General features: G+C 47.3%; 1 long non-coding RNA gene across 1 annotated transcript; it reads left to right on the forward strand.

Annotated features, from left to right (window-relative positions):
• The first annotated feature begins 9,415 nt into the window (after positions 1-9,415).
• On the forward strand, positions 9,416-12,142 carry LOC149344520 (uncharacterized). Its single transcript, XR_016282772.1, has 3 exons — positions 9,416-9,477; positions 10,459-10,533; positions 12,093-12,142. It is a non-coding gene; the product is annotated as an uncharacterized LOC149344520 (long non-coding RNA).
• Positions 12,143-16,141: the final 3,999 nt, after the last annotated feature.

Here is a 16,141-nt window from a genome sequence, read left to right on the forward strand (position 1 = left end):
AACGAAGAAACCCTTGTCATTTGCATGAAAACGCAAAGATTTCTCATATGCGGCACAAAAGACAAACTAACTGTCGTCAAAGCCCTCCGTGGCAAGCACCCACATAACCAAATTTTTTTGTGTTGTAGTCGCGCTTTGTCTGGCTCTGTCTCCCATGCCTTCCGGTGCGCTGCAAGCTTTGTTCGTTTTATCATTTGTGCACGGTTGAACACGTTGTTCGTTTTTGGGGGGGGGGGGGGGGGGTTTCGCACACCAAATATATTTCTTGAATCAAACCTCCCAACAATGAGACTTGCAATCGGTCGTCGCCTTTTACAGCTGTGCTAACAATGATGTTTTTTTCTTCTTTCCTTGCCGGGAGATGCACACTTTTCACAGCACATTGTTATAGATGAAATAATGGGTTCTTCGATATCGGCAGCTTAGAACTGCTGAGTGTACATTAGATTGTCATCATCATCATAAGAATGACTAATCCCACTGCAGCACAAAGGCCTCTCCCATACATAACCACTTCATGAAACTTCATTTGCACAACAAGCAGCCCGTCAGTTTTTCCCACATCATGACTGCCTCCCTACCCCTTCTCCCATATTATCGATTTCTGAGCCCCCTGATGAGGTTACTTCAGATTTTACCATGGCAGAATTGCTGGCCTCCATAGATCGTCTCAAAACAAGCACTGCTCCCGGGCATGACGGTGTACCTAACTCGTTGTTTCGCAATTTGGAAGGACCTGCTCTACATTCCCTCCTTGATACATTCAATGAGGTGTGGCATTCTGGAGTTATTCCTGCAGAGTGGAAACATTCAATCGTTGTCCCAATCCCCAAATCAGGTCAGCCGCCGGTTTCTCTTTCGGCCCTCCGCCCTATTTCACTTACGCCTACTATCTGCAAGCTTTATGAACACATTCTAGCAGCTCGCTTGTCGTGGTGGCTGGAATCGAATGATTGTTATCCAGAATCTCAAATTGGGTTCCGCCCTCACATTGGAACAGAAGACGGTCTGGCTGTTTTGGCTGCGGACGTACTAAACCATTCTCCCCATAGTCATCTTGTTCGTACGGGGATCGCGACTGACATCACAAAGGCATATGACAACGTCCTACACTCTTCTATTCTTGGCACCCTTCAAGATCTCGGTCTCCCGCATCGCTTTCTCTTTTCAATTCACTCATTTTTAACAAACAGAACCTTCAGTGTACGTATCCATGGGAAGCCTTTTGGTCACTTTACCTCCAATCACGGTGTACCCCAGGGCTCCGTCCTCGCCCCCACATTATTTAATGTAGCTTTTATACCTCTTGTCCGAGCCCTAGAGAAAATTCCTTCTGTGCGCGTCCTTGCGTACGCCGACGACATAACCTTGTGGTCCTGTAGTCCAGATGCGTCTGTGCAACAGTCGGCGCTCCAACAAGCGCTGGATGCCTTAACATCACGACTACCCCCTTTGGGTCTGACCCTCTCGTGTAATAAATCTTGTTTCATTCGCATTGGCAACAGAAGTGGCTTACGGAAAGCAGCACCTTTTACCTTTACGGTAGACAATTCTCCAATTCCTCAAGTTGACAGTGTGCGTGTTCTAGGTCTTCTACTTCATACATCTGGGACTGGGACTCCGTGGCTAAACGCGACCCGTAAATCGGCTCACGCTACTCTCGGTCTGATTCGACGCATAGCTATGCGCTCTGGCAGAGCGCGTTTTGATACTGCCCGTCAGCTCGTGCGCTCCATCCTTCAGCCGCGGATAGTGTACCAAGCGCAATTTCATCGCCTCACCCGCCGACAGTGGGACTCCCTTGAATCAATCAATCGGGAGGCTATGCGCGCCATAACTTATCTTACGCGTATCACACCCATACCCATTCTGCAAGAGTACGCTCAACTTAATACATTGAGTGAACTTATCGACCAGCGTGAGGCAAACAGAGCACGCAAGATGTCTCTTCAGCTTCATCGTTTACAGACTCTTCCTCCATGGTCATACTGTCAGCTCACAGACAATCGCCCCTCTGCTTCGACGCCGATATCAGCCGCCCATCTTCCTTCAGGGTGCATAATATACACCGATGAATCACACACAGCAGTGCAGGCAGTTACTGCAGTTTACAGTCCCTCACATCCTCATCTCAACTCCCGCGCTACATATAGCACGGATACTTGCTCCCCCCTGGCCTTGGAGCTTCAGGCGATACACAATGCCATTGCTTCCCTTGCACTCGTACCTACTTTCGATATTGTACACATTTACACCGACTCCCTTGCCGCCCTTAAGCAGCTTAAGGCTGTCCGGCGCACATTCCAAGTTACACAATCCATTCACCAACTTTGCACAAAATACCCCTGTCCTGTGCGTATACACTGGATTCGCGGGCATGCCCAGGATCCGCATAATATTCATGTGGATGCAATGACACACCTTGACACATCCGATATCCCGCCACCTTCCCCTCTTCCCTCAGATCCGTTCCTGTCCCATGTTTCCGAGAAACAGTCTTTGCGTCAGCGAACACGCGCTCTAATTCCTCCGTGTTCGTACCCTCTCCCCCGGAGTCTCACTCGGGAGGAGGAGGTATCTGTGCGCCGGATTCGGGCAGGAGCGGCTCTGACTCCTTCTGTGCGTCATCGGTGGCGTGACAAACGTTACGAAGTGACAGACAAGTGTCCCCATTGTGGTGCTGCGCCCGACCAGTGTGATGAAAAACACTTGCTGTGGACTTGCCCGGCTACAGCTTCCGTGAGACGACGTTTACTAAGAAAGGTTGGCCTGCGATGGGACGTTGCAGACGACTATACCAAGTGGACTCTAGATAATCGCTGTATCACGAACTTTTGCCGCTTTTTAAGCGAGGCTTGTTTGCACTCCTTTTTATAACTCTCTTTTCTTTTTCATTATGCCTGATGGCAAACAGCTCGAATAAAAAAAAAATAACCACTTAAAGCTGTCCTGTGCCAGCTGCGGCCACCCTCTCTCCGCAATATTCTTAATCCCGTTCCTTTTCGGTGTCGAAGAAACGGTCGCACAAGGGCTTAGTCTGTATAGTCTTTCCTCCTCCAACTTATCGCTTTGTGTATTTTAGTTTAACGGGACATGACGTTCTCAAGAAAGTACGTAAAATGCCCTTATTGCCGCGTACACAAACATTTTTCTTTAAGCTACACACTGAGACATTGCAAGTTGAAACACGGCTGGAGATAAAGGGCATTTTCGTGTCTACGGTGAACTGTCGTCTTTGTGATGCTCCTGAAAAGATTGAGCATTGTTTCATTAATTGTAAAGATGCTATAATCCTCTGGGACATTATGCAATGGACATTGAAAAAAACACTTAATTTGACGCCGCAATGCATACGCCGCGAAGGGTCGTTGGTTCAAGCTTTTTAGAGAGGCACGCCGCCGCGGTGGCTCAGTGGTTGTGGTGCTCGGCCGCTGATCCAAAAGACGCGGGTACATCCCTGCCGCGGCGATTGCATTTCGATGGAGGCTAAATTCTAGAGTTCCGTGTACTGTGCGATGTCAGTGTACTTGAAAGAACCCAAGGTGGTCGAAATTATCCGGAGCCCTTTACTCCGGCGTTCCTCATGGCCTATAAGTACGTTTCGGACGTTAAACCCCATAAAATCAAACCAAACAACTGGCCTTCGTGCAAAACAGACAGCCTCCCGAAAACGCGCGCAAACGAGGCTTGCGGGAGCTATTGCTCGGGAAGAGCTACCTGGGTCTCACAAGCCTATCCAGTGGCTTTGTTTAATGCCTGTCAGAGGAGTGACGCATCGCTTAACCGCAGCGTCACTGCTGCGGTAAGTCGTATAGGACTAGCAACGATTTATTAATGCGACTCATTCCTCGTAGTTAGGTAGTCAGTACTGAAACAGAATGAGAATTGGATTAGGTTTGAGAGCGAACGGCATAGGCTCAGAATTCGAATAGAGTCATAATTGAAATATAATCAAATTGGAATAGATTGTGGCGGGCAAAAAAAGAATGTTTTCATATTTCCTTCGCATCAGTGCAATTTGTCGCAGCTTTTTTTATTTTCTTCCTATCAGAGGAGCCCGAAAATGAGGAAATGGGGCTACCTCTGTACAGTAACAAGTGGCACACATTTCGAAGGCAATACGTATTTATAAATTCAAAAAATATTTCTACATTGAAGTTTTGCACTTTGCCGACTACCTACAGAGGAGAACTATATAGCTTTTTTTTAAGCATCACCGAACATGACATGGAATTCTTAACCATTATTCTACTGCGAGGTTTCTTCCAGTGAGCGTGCGCATATATTTTGTTGCACTTCTTGCTAAGACATAAACACGATGTCCAAAATAATGAGTTCCTCATTCAAACCATATGAAATCTAAGTTTAAGAAAAGGTAGATCTACATCGCGGTCACCTCAAATTTGGAAAATTCCATTCATGCGCACAACCATCAGCCGTCAAATGCCGAATATTCACTTCCAACCTTGTTAAATTATCTCCATAAACACGACATAAATATCGAAAGTGTTAGCACCCAAACTCTGAAGAATTTTTTTACACAAGAGTGGTTGTTATGCTCGCTATGAATTGTATAATGATGGTTTTTCTTTTTTCAGGTGTATTATGCTGGTCTTGCTGTTATGGGGATATCTTATTGTAGCGTAAAATGGGACTTTGGCGTAGAATGCGACCAACTAACTTTTTTTTTTCAGACAAGAAGGTCTTGATTCACTTGCTATGTGTGTATGTTGTCTTGATTATGCTGCTATATATGTAAATGTGCAACTGCTGTATGCCTTGTAAATGGGGGCTCGAACCACGTCAAGTGATATGTTTTCTTTTTTGTTCGAGTCCCTTTGCGCATCGATAGAATAAAGTTCAATTTCAATTTCAATTTCTGTAGGCCATGTACCCCATGCGGACAGCGCAATAGGAAAATTTCTTTCTGGGCGAAAAATTGGGCCGAACGGACTATACACTGCGTGCGGATTGTATACTGTAATTTCCGGTAACTTCTTTTACCAGTAGAGGGCAAAGTGAGACTGTTTTTTTACTGATTTTATTTCATTCGGGGTTAACGTAATCAGCACGCAATATTGTAAATCTGCTGACGACCCTGACAGGAAGCCCTCAGGCCTTAAAAGAGAAGGAAATGAAAAGTGGGCTAAGCACACCACTGTTGCCAACAGAGTCGGCGCTCAGAGGAAACGCGATTGACAACAGGGTAAAATACAGGAAACTATTCTGAATCGTTTCGCAGGCGACTAGGAAATGGAGCAAGGACCAGGGAAATGGACGTGGGCAGGAGAGGCCAGCTTAAGGAAATGGGGACCGATGGCGCAGAGGCGACGGCATGGAGAGGGTGTACGCCAGCGACAGTGCCCGCATCAGCAGCCTCCGCGAGATAGGGAGCCGTGGACCCATAAGGACTCCGAGTGGCCCCGGTCCCCGTCACAGTTCGTACCCGGAGACGCGCTGGTGGTCTTCGCCTCGGGGCACAGCCATGTTCGCAAGCAAGGTGTTCGTGCTGGGCGTGCTCATCGCAGTGGGCGTGGTGGTGGCCCATCGGCCGACGCGGGAGCTCCACGTCGCCGGTGCACTCCAGGAGAGACTCCGGTTGGCCCAGTGCCGAGCCACCTGCCTCGGAGAGGTGAGTGATCTTGGAAGGAGTGGACGACAGCTGCTATCTATTCGGTAGCTGACTTGTACAAAGAGCGCTGCGGTTCATAGTTCGCTTAACCAGTGGTTTAAAGTCCGACAGCTGCGCACGGGGTTGTGAGAGACGCCGTAGTTGAGAGCTCCGGATTAATTCGACTGCCTGGTGTTCCTTAACCTGCACTCACTTCGCATGACACGGCCACGGGGGTTTCTGCATCTCTGCTCCACCGAAATGCGTACACCACGCCCGTATCAGCCACTAAGCCGCCGCGACGGCTGTTTCAAAGGTATGAGCTTTGATACTGACTGCGCAGCTGTGCAACGTATACCTAGCCGTTAATTCCTTCAACAGTTCACGTGCGGCGTAAGCGTGAAACACATTTTTGATCTCAAGGGCCTGGAGCAAATGGCAGTAACATGTTTTTTAAAGGAGAAAATGTAAATAGGAAGTTCTGGCGAGTGAAGGTACCAAGCCTGGTTTACATGCGAGCGAATTGAACGATTGAGCGGGCGTCTTCTTACCTGTTGAAGCCTCGTCGCTCTGCCCGCTCGAGCCGACGCGACGACGCAAACGAGGTTTTTACGCCGCCGCGGCAGGAATCACTAGGGTCTCCGCTTGCAAGTGGAACATGCTTCAGTCCTTGTAACAGTAAAATACCTTCGTCGCGTAATTTTCATTCGCCGCAAAAAAAAATAAACATACGCACTCTTTGTGAGGTCAGTCGTATTCCGATTTCTTCGTCAATAATGCACGCAAGATACAAAAACCCCTTGGCGAAGCCACGGCTGTGAACATTCCGGTGCTGACGCCCGCTAACTTTTTGGGCGGTCGGCCGCACAAACTGAGATATCCGTGGCCACAATCTGAACAGACGACTGCATTGGAGGTTTCTAACGCTTCGGTCTCAGCTCTAAGGAAATGAAATATTTTTCCTGTTAACCACTTAATTCTCCGCTATTTTGACGCTGCAAACTTATAATTTGAACCACACATAACGCCACAAAACATAAATAATTCTTTTCTTGTCGAGAAAGTGGCATAATTCCGATCGGTGACCGTCATCAATGTCGCTTTATTTTAGCATGACTGACTCTAATCCAGTTTAACCCGCCCCTGTGGCTCAGTGGATTCGCCATTCGGCAGCTATAAGCTCAAGTATACGGGTGCGGAATCTCGGCCGCGCCAGCCTCAATTTGATGGAGACAAAATGCGAAAACGCCCGTGTGCTGAACGATGAGAGTGCACGTTAAAAAGCCCCAGGTGCTCCAAATTAATCCGAGGCCCTCCACTATAGTCCTCGAGCTCTTGTGCAGTTAAAGTGTAAAAGGAGTTAAATTTTCACAGGAGGTTTCTTTAGGTAAAGATATTTTTTCTTCGGCATAGTAATACCACTGTTCACGTACGCCGGAAAAGTGGCGAAGCTGTTAACTAGCAAAGTGATTAACTAAATTCTAATTGGTTCATTTTTCACTCTTATGGCCACAGGCCTGGTTGTAAGTAGAGAGTTGCAGTTCGCCGTTAGCAATACCATATCATTTTTTAGGATATGGTATTTCGAATTTTTGAAGTTGCGCTCAAATCATCTAAAAGCCCATTTTAAAAATTAGTCGCGAACTGCCCTGAAACGCTTGGTGTATTAAGCATGAAATGCTTTTAGCCCCTGTTGTCGGCAGTGTGGTGACGTCACGCCGAGACCGAGAGCCATCATCCGGGCACTGAATTCCAGTCATCCGGGCTCTGAAACGAGAACATCCGGGCACCGTACGCGACTTAACGAGATTTAACGAGACTCTCTAAGCCCTCCTACGCGACCGGCATGCAAGCGCCGGTTGGTCTCCAAAGGAGTCACAAAAAATAACTGCTGCCAGTGCCTTCTCAATGTTTATCAAGATATCAGTCGCTGTGCGTTTGATAATGCACGGAATTATAATTTCCGATTTCTAATAACGCGTGCAAAAAGCACATAAATGCCACGATACACTTCGTTGTCATACGTGATCTCTTAGGGGCTTCGCGCATCGAAGCAAAGCCGCGCAGGCGCACAGGGGCCCGGGGGAGAAGCGCTGCGTTCAAAGGGCAAGGCATCGCGCCGAACGGATGGTGGCGTTCCTCCTTTCCATTACGGTGCGGTTCGGGTGTCCACCGAGATGGCAGAGAATTACTGCGCCATTTCCTTTCCTCAAAAAACCTTGCGTTCAAATGGCAAGGCATCGCGCTGAACGGGTGGTGGCGTTCCTCCCTTCCTGTACGGTGCAGTTCGGGTGTCCACCGAGATGACATTAGGCCCGTAAACATTTCATGCTTGCTCTACTCTCGGTTACGGGAGAGGCAGAGATTTTTTTAATTCGGTTTAATACACTGTCTTTTCACTAGATTCCATTCCATCGAAATCAGCCGCTATACCGATTGGCTTATATCCACGATAACGACTCACTGAACAACCCAGTCAAAAAAAACCACTGGAACCAATTGGATTTCCAATGGGTTCCAATTGTTTCCAATTGGACGAGTTCAGTTTCCAATGTGTTCCAATTGGAATGGTGTTCCAATTGGATGGTCCAAATGGACTATCCAATTGGACCATTTGGGTTTCCAATTGGTCTTACCCATTGCATCCAATTGGTCAACCCAACTGCACCCAATTTATCCAATGAATGTTTGCATGTTTGACAAAAAAGGTATAACTAATATGGTACTATACAATAAGAGCTATCAGCAGCTTAGCCTAATAAATTGTACTCATCACCTACACCACCACTGGAGCTGAAATTAAATTAAATATCTGCGCTCAGTGGGCAAGCGCCACCAGCCCCAGCATGAGAGCCTAATAAACTGGGTATATAAGTTGGAGCAAAAGTGTGTTCTCTGGATGTACATATTGAGCTAATGTATGCTACTAGTGTCTGAATGTGCAGTGTTGCTTGTGTGTGATGCATGTGTGTCTGCTGGCTTTGATTTCCATAAAAGCATGTTAATTTCAATTCCGTAGAAAAATGTTGATTGGCACTAGGCAGATTGTCTCCCCGCAGTCCTCATAAATCAGTTTCGCACATTACAATGTGTTAAGTTGTAGAAATATTCATTCAAGATCCTAGAGCATATTATTGAAACATTTAGCTACCTTTCTCAATGAACGTAACATATTTTGTGAATATTTTGTGGGTCAATTAACTGCCTGGTCTAATGGGTCCAATTGGCTAGTCCAGTTGGATCCAATTGGTCGGGGGCTATAAACACAACTGGAACCAATTGGTTCCAATTGGGAAGCAATGGGAGTGTCCATTTAGTTCCAACTGGAATGTCCAATTGGTTCCAATGGGTTTTTTTTTACTGGGAACACAACGAGGAAGGAATAGAATATAATGGAATAGTTGCGCTATGCAGGCCGTGAAGTTTTCCTCCCTTTTCACATCAGATGTACGGATACGTCCCGATTCAACTATTTGTCTGCAACATTATTTGCTGTTTGCTAATCTCTGAACTAGCAGTATCACAGGCAATTTGATTTGTTCCACGTGGTTTGAGCTCCGTCAGACCAGAAGTGATTGAGCGTCGAGCTTTCAACAAAACCTACTCTCGTTATACGCATTACATCGCTACATGGAAGTAAGCAGTTATGCGGGCCATATTGCTTAAATTCCCTCATCGGTACACAATAACGTTGACGATTCCTTGCCTGCCAGCCTAGTGCGCGTCGAGAGATACCGCATAAATTTGAGGGGAAAGATTACTGTACTGCTCTCATGTGTAGTTGCGTGCTACGTCTTTACTTTCAGCTTGGCCTGGCAACCCGGTCCCAGCAGATTGAATGCAAGGGAGACAAGGAGTGTTACATGGTGAGTCTTCTAGTTCAGGGTATAATTCACATAGAGTTCGCATGATTTATATTTTATAGGAGGCACTTCGAGAAACAGCGAATTTGTAGAATGCAGCAGTTTTTGGTGCAACGTAGGATTTTAAGATGTAAAAATCAACGGTGGTGTACTTCAGCAAATCGCACTCTCTTGAACGTGCAGGTAATTTCAGACCGAACGCACTTGGCTGTTAGCCCCGGTTCGGCCATATTGACAGGCCAGATTTACGGCCAGCCTGAGGCATGAAAGCGTCTTCTGGCTCTCAGTTTTTTGTCTTGATTATGAACGCGTCGTATCACTGCATCGAACAAGTGCACTTGCTTCGGCCAAACCGTGCCGCGTCATCCAAAAAGAACTTTCTACTTCTCGTACGTCCAGAAAGCATGGTTGGTAGATCCAGCGAATATTCTTGGTGAGAAAGGAGTTCTCTCTTCGGCTTGATATTTTATTTTTATTATGAAGGTTCCCTTCCATAGAGGTGTCAGGTAATTTAATCAATGCGGGAGCATGCACAAAGCACGAGGAGATCTCACCTGGCGGTTGCGTATATTAAGGAATTTGTTGTTAGCTCCTTGAAGAACACGACACGGAGCCGCTCTCATGCGCTCTGCCTCGGGATATGCATCTTTGCATCTTCAGTCTGGCAATCCTTCTTTGAGCGCATGGATGGGCTGCGTATACTCACCAGGTGTGCGAACTGCGTGCGTGCGGCATTGATGCAAAGCCAAAAGGATCACAGCTGAACACTAAGCAGTGCCTGCTTAGCCAACCCACGATACTTCTTGAACCCTGTAAATGTCCCGTAATTACTCAAAATACCGCAAAGAGGACATGCGCTGTGTTCTGGGCGCATGTCGTTGTCGGCTGAGCACATGCAGCGTACGCGTTAGCCACATGGAAGCCGACAAGGAGCGTTCGTCAGGACAGCGTCGGCTCCTCTCACCACTTTCACTGTCCCCGCAGTGCTGGGAAGTGTGCGGCCTCTTCTACGACAACTTCACCATCTGGGGACCCATGTGCACCGCGGCAGACATCTGCGTAAGTCAATCCGCCCTGCAGGTTTTTTTTTTTTTTTTGCGGGAGACCCCCGTGTACAATATGAGAGGAACGGAGTACGAGCATTCAGTTATTGGTATCATTATTAGGCGCGACAGGCACGGTTTTTATTTTGTTTTGTAACTTGTTCTCCAATTAGCGTATAACATTCAGAAGTCATTTTCTACTTTAGTGAAGAAATCGCAACAAAATTCGCACTTCTGTGCAAAATTATTATTTTCTTTCATACTATGGGAGTGTTTATGTGATAAGCGTATGGGTGCATACATGTGTCAGTGGAGCAGTCTTGTCTGCTCTCAGTACATTCACTGCTACTGTGGTAGCACAAAGGAAGAAAAATAGCGTGTTCATGAGGAACTGTTCCGTAAATATGACGGTCCTTCACATTTATAATTCTCAACACGTAAATAGTACCAGACGGCCATAGAACGGTTCATTTACATCAGACCGCACTTCTACAGATACCGGGTGTTTTCTTGCTTTTTTTTAAGGTCCAAATTTTTTTTATAAGGTTTTCGAGGTAAATAGAAGTATTTTGCGGCATACTAATACCAGTGTTGGCAGGCATCAAAGAACTGGCGAATCATGTTAACTAGTAGACCGATTAGGCCTAACTAAATTTTAGGACTTAAATTTTTAACTATTTTCGATAGGCCCATGGTTGCATTCAGTTATTTGCAGCCGGTCGTTTGTAATAGCCATATCAGTTTTTAGAATTTTGAAAATGCGATTACCCTCGCCGCTGTCGCTCAACTAATTCGGGTCATTGTCACGCCATTCGAAAACCATGCCCTTGCGGAGTCACAAAGAGTGGCGTCAAATAAAAGGCGACATTCCGTAAAACACATACGACGTGACATTCTCTGCCCCGCCCGCGCTGAAGCAGCGAAGTGGCGAGGAGTGGGGAGCAACACCAGGGTGTTCCGGTTGGCTTCCAAGAATGCCACCTCCTCCGACTTGCTGTCTTGCACAGGGGGAAAGACACGAAGGGTTGCAAAAGGGAACGGAGAAGGAGAGAGATGTGACTGCGTCCGAGGACACAATGTAAAGACGTGTGTATTGCTAGGCAACGGAAATTTTGTTCACATGGGCTTTAAGACGATGGGTGGGATGGGAATGGGGCAGTACATCTACCACGGTTACTGCGCTGAATTTTTTACTTACTAAAAGCGAAAACTCGGAATCTTACGCGTAGAGCATTGAAACTTTTTGTGTGCCTCTTTAAGCATCATCGCCCACTTGGTTCTTTTGTCATCAGTAAACTTCCTTTTCGGCCTTTGACAGCTTCGCATTAAGAACCTTCTCTGCACTTATAACACGCGAGGAGGGAGAAAAAAAGACCAAGTCAAGACAGCCCGCAGTGCGGATGTTCGACTACAGGCTGAAACCTCCCCTGGAGGAGCTGTTAGCAGAGGACCCATGTTCTTGTCTCTATTGTCAACGTCTTTTTTTTTTCTAGTTGTTCGCCTGTTCTTCGGAGCGCAGCGGCTCCTGCACGAGCATGCTCTCCTAACGTATACCCCCCAACCCACTTTGCGCAGTTTCCCGGCTGCCAGGTGGCCTGCTCCTTCAAGCGCACAAATGGAACCGGTACGTATACTGCCACGTAGTAGCACAAAACGAGACGGGACCGCTAGCACTTGGTGCCGACAGAATGAACCGAACACAACGCAGAACTCTACGTGCCGGACCTAGCTGACTACATTGAGCTCCTCGAGTTTTTTGTCTGCAATGTTTTGTTAAGCCGCTACAGCTCTCAACTAGTACCTTCAAAAGCTAGAACGGATGTTTGCTCGTTGAAGAGTCAGTCTCTCAGTTTTAATTTTCCTTTCATTCATTTTTTTATTTTTCTTCTAAACACATTTTCTTTCATCGAGTGATTGATTACTTGATAATTTCTTTGGTTTCAATGATATGTGAAATTCGGAGGCAAGTCGGCAGAAGGTGTAAAATTGCTGACGAAGGCCCCGAAAGCCCATAAGAAGTCTTCCCGCTTCAGAATAATCTATGTAGCGCGTGATAGCAAATATTAAATATAAAATATATTATGTACACAATTATCTACAAAAATATACCATCATAAGCAAGAAATACCACGGATGCGCGGCCAATATATCCCTGAGAAAGTAACAAGTACAGAAGGGATACACAGAGGGGTATGCAATGCCTCAAAAGCACCGACGCAACAAAGAAACAAAACTGTTTTTCTTTCTCTAAATACAAGCAAAGCACATCATTAAACTTGACACCTCAGAGACAGGGATAAACAGTAAGAGAAGACCTGTATTTAGGTTTCTGCTAGCGAGTGTTTATCCACAGTGCTCATCACAGTGTTCCTCACTGTAGTTTTTCAGGGCTGAATCCAAAATGTATAGACATGTGCATGCAACCAAATAGGTGTCACATATCTCACTGGGCCAATACTCTCTCAGTAGCCCATTTGGTATGAACATTCAAAGCGTGTGCTCTAAAAGCTTCCTAGAATATTGTTTCTATCTTTTAATAGGTGTGTTCACAAACGCTGTCCGCTTTTTCTTCTAATTTGTTCGAAAAGGGAGAGGGCTTCATTTTAGGAACACCTCTGTCGCGCTTCCAGTAATGAAGCTTCTTTCAGTAGAATCTCATTAGCTTTCAAATATTTTTGATTTGTTCGTTCTCGTTGTGACTTTCATGTCAGCACTCCATAATGATTCTGTCGTAGTGAACAAGTGATTAGTGAAGTCAGATCTTGAACCGGACTCTACTTGATCTGCACAGACGTAATTTATTGACTATGTACCCGTTTTGGCTATCGTTGTCGTGAAAAAGTACTACAGAGGTAGAGAATTTTGCTGCGGAAATTAACAAAAAGGCTAGGATCACACAGCTGCGACGGCTCATTCAAGAAGCCTCCTCACAACCCAGCAAGTTCAAGTGCCGAGCGGACCCCAAGAATGCAGGCTTCCTCCTTGCAGGCATCGCAGCTGCGAAAGGGCCCGCAGAGGAGGAACTGGCCGGCGTGTTCGCAGACCCGCCGCGGCTGGAAGCGGCCGACGGAGACCAGGCGGTGCGCGTGACGTGGCATCGGCCTCTGGGTCTCGGGGATGGTCCGACCGAACCGGCGCTGGTGTACCTGCTGCTGCTGAGGGGAGTGGTACACCGGGACCGCTGGGACGAGGCCGCGCAGGTACGCATGCCAGCCGAGCGGTCGGAGATCTGCCGACATGAAAGCATGTGCCCCGTGTTAGGTTTGTGCAGTTAGAACAAAAAGATAACACAACAAATACACAGCATAAAGAGGGCAGCGGTATGCTGTCCCTCCCCTCCACTTCGCATGGTCATGCACTCAGACTTTTGCTTCTTATACGTTTTGGGACAGAAGGTTTGATGCAGCAACAACTTGTCCCGCGTGTAGTCTCCGCCAGTTCTGCCCCAGGGGGCCGTAACTTTGTAACGCTTCGTTTCCCTTTCTGCCACTGGTCGCGGCTTCCCGATGGCGTAGGACGTCGCGGACATCCTAAAGACAACCTACAGACAACCTACAGACAGACGACCTAAAGAAAAGGGAAAAGGAAACCAGCGCCTACAAAAGACGGCCCCAGATTGGCGCTTTTCGTCTCCATCTGTTTGTTTCACTCATTCCCACCGATTGTTCCCTATAGTGTCCATCTTTTACCACTTCTCGCGGCCACTGATTTGCTGTTGTTTGCTGGGAGATGTTCAAGATGTTTGGGCACTATGCGAGGATGAAAAAAGCTGAAACATGATGTAATGCTTTGTCTCTTGATGATGTTTATATCTCACTACTACTCCAATGATATTAGTAGCGCAATTTTATGCTCAGCTTTGAGTACTTAAAATTATGACGGCATAAATTATATTTATTGGTCAGAACGAGTATACCCAAATGAAATTCCTATACAGGCTAAGGAAGACGCTAGCGTGATGCATGCGTCGAAGTTTACGCTGTCTACGTGCGCTCGTGGTCAATAGCTCTTGAAAGTCGCTAATCAATTTCTTAAAAAAAAGAAACAGAAAACCCCGAACAACTCTAAAACTCAGTGGAGAGGTCGTGATGACGTCACAAGGTCACGTGACCTATTTCCCAAGTGCACAGTAAACAATCCCAACAATCGGCACAGGGCGCTAGAGCACCTAATTCGGATTTGTCCAAACTATGCAAATCGACCGTCATCGTTTTATGCCTGTTCGCGACAGAAAAAGGGCATCATGCCATTCCTAAAGGAGGAGCGCAAATATACCTGCAAGCTTCACCCCCACGTTTCAAGGCACCTGCTACGCCTCTTTGTGATGTTCTTCCACAGCCTCAACCATCGCACCTGCCTCCTCGCAGACGCAGTACCAGAACGCCACCCTGAGCCGCAGCCAGCTGAAGCAGGCGTCCGAGCTGGATATCGTGGCTCTGGCGCCCCGTGGACCCTGCGCGCGCACCCGGCTGACGCTGGAGCTGGACGCCGTACGGCCAGACCAGGACACTCTGCTGTCGGACGCCGCGGACAGCGTGGAGACCTGCGCCGCGCCCAATCTGCTGGGGCTGCGCCGTTCGGCGGGGCAAAAGGTCGAGGCGCAGGTCTCCTGGGACTGCACCCACCACTCGTCCCACTCCAAGAGAGTCAAGTTCGAGGTGCGCTCCCATTACAGTTGCTCTGTAGAGCACGTTTAATGTAGACCGATATTTGTGTGGAAGGGTTTCCGCGGGTTGAACGTCGGAGCAAGAGACAAAAATAAGCAGACGCGTAGACAATGCCCAGCCTAGGTTGCGATAGTGCAAGGAGCTCCTCAAAGCGTTGTCGCATCACTTTCGGCTTGGTGAAATTACTTCCGGTCAGGCACGTATCCAAGGGGGCGCTCGAGGGGGCGAACCCTACCGCTTTTTGTCTTGGCAGTGCTCAGCCAGCTGTAAGTACCCCTCGCCTCCCCTCCCCCGCCATTTATATCGAAGAAATTACCTTGAGCCCCTCCCCCCAAAAAAAATTCCTGGCTGCGTGCCTGTTACCGGTAGTCAATTCCGGTTTGGTGACGTGACACTCACTCAGTAATGCCTAGTCATGAAGTGACATTTTTGTTGTTATGACAGCGTATCAAGTGTAATTGATGACGTCGACATATGTGTCGTCAAGTATCACCCGAGACTCCGACACTGCCAAATAGCCGAACCAGCCTTATTCTCCCACATAAAACTAACTCCCGCGATTACCTACTGGCCAAGCGGAATGCCATCCGGACAGCCCGGAGGGTGTTGACTTTCGAGATGTACCCAAGCCTGGGAAATCTGGACAAATGCTGTAAATGTGCGCTCCAACCTCCACCGCATGGCGCTAAGCATTCAAAGCTAACTATGGATTTTTAAATCTTCCCTACAAACCATTCATTTCCTGTGGCCGTCAGAAGAAATTACGGGATGATCAAACATCTGATATGACAATATTGGGAAAGCGGTTGGATTTAACCTCGATGATTACTTCGATGCTTTTACTTAACTGACTGCCTTTACTAAGCCGAGGCCATGGACCAAGGCCGACGCTTTACACACAGAACGTAATTTGTCTGGAGGGTGACAGTGAGCGGAGGTGGGTGTGAGGGTAGCGGT

The sequence above is a fragment of the Amblyomma mixtum genome, chromosome 5, assembly GCF_055824585.1.
Source record: "Amblyomma mixtum isolate Tamu chromosome 5, ASM5582458v1, whole genome shotgun sequence".
NCBI classification, from domain to species: Eukaryota; Metazoa; Arthropoda; class Arachnida; order Ixodida; family Ixodidae; genus Amblyomma; species Amblyomma mixtum.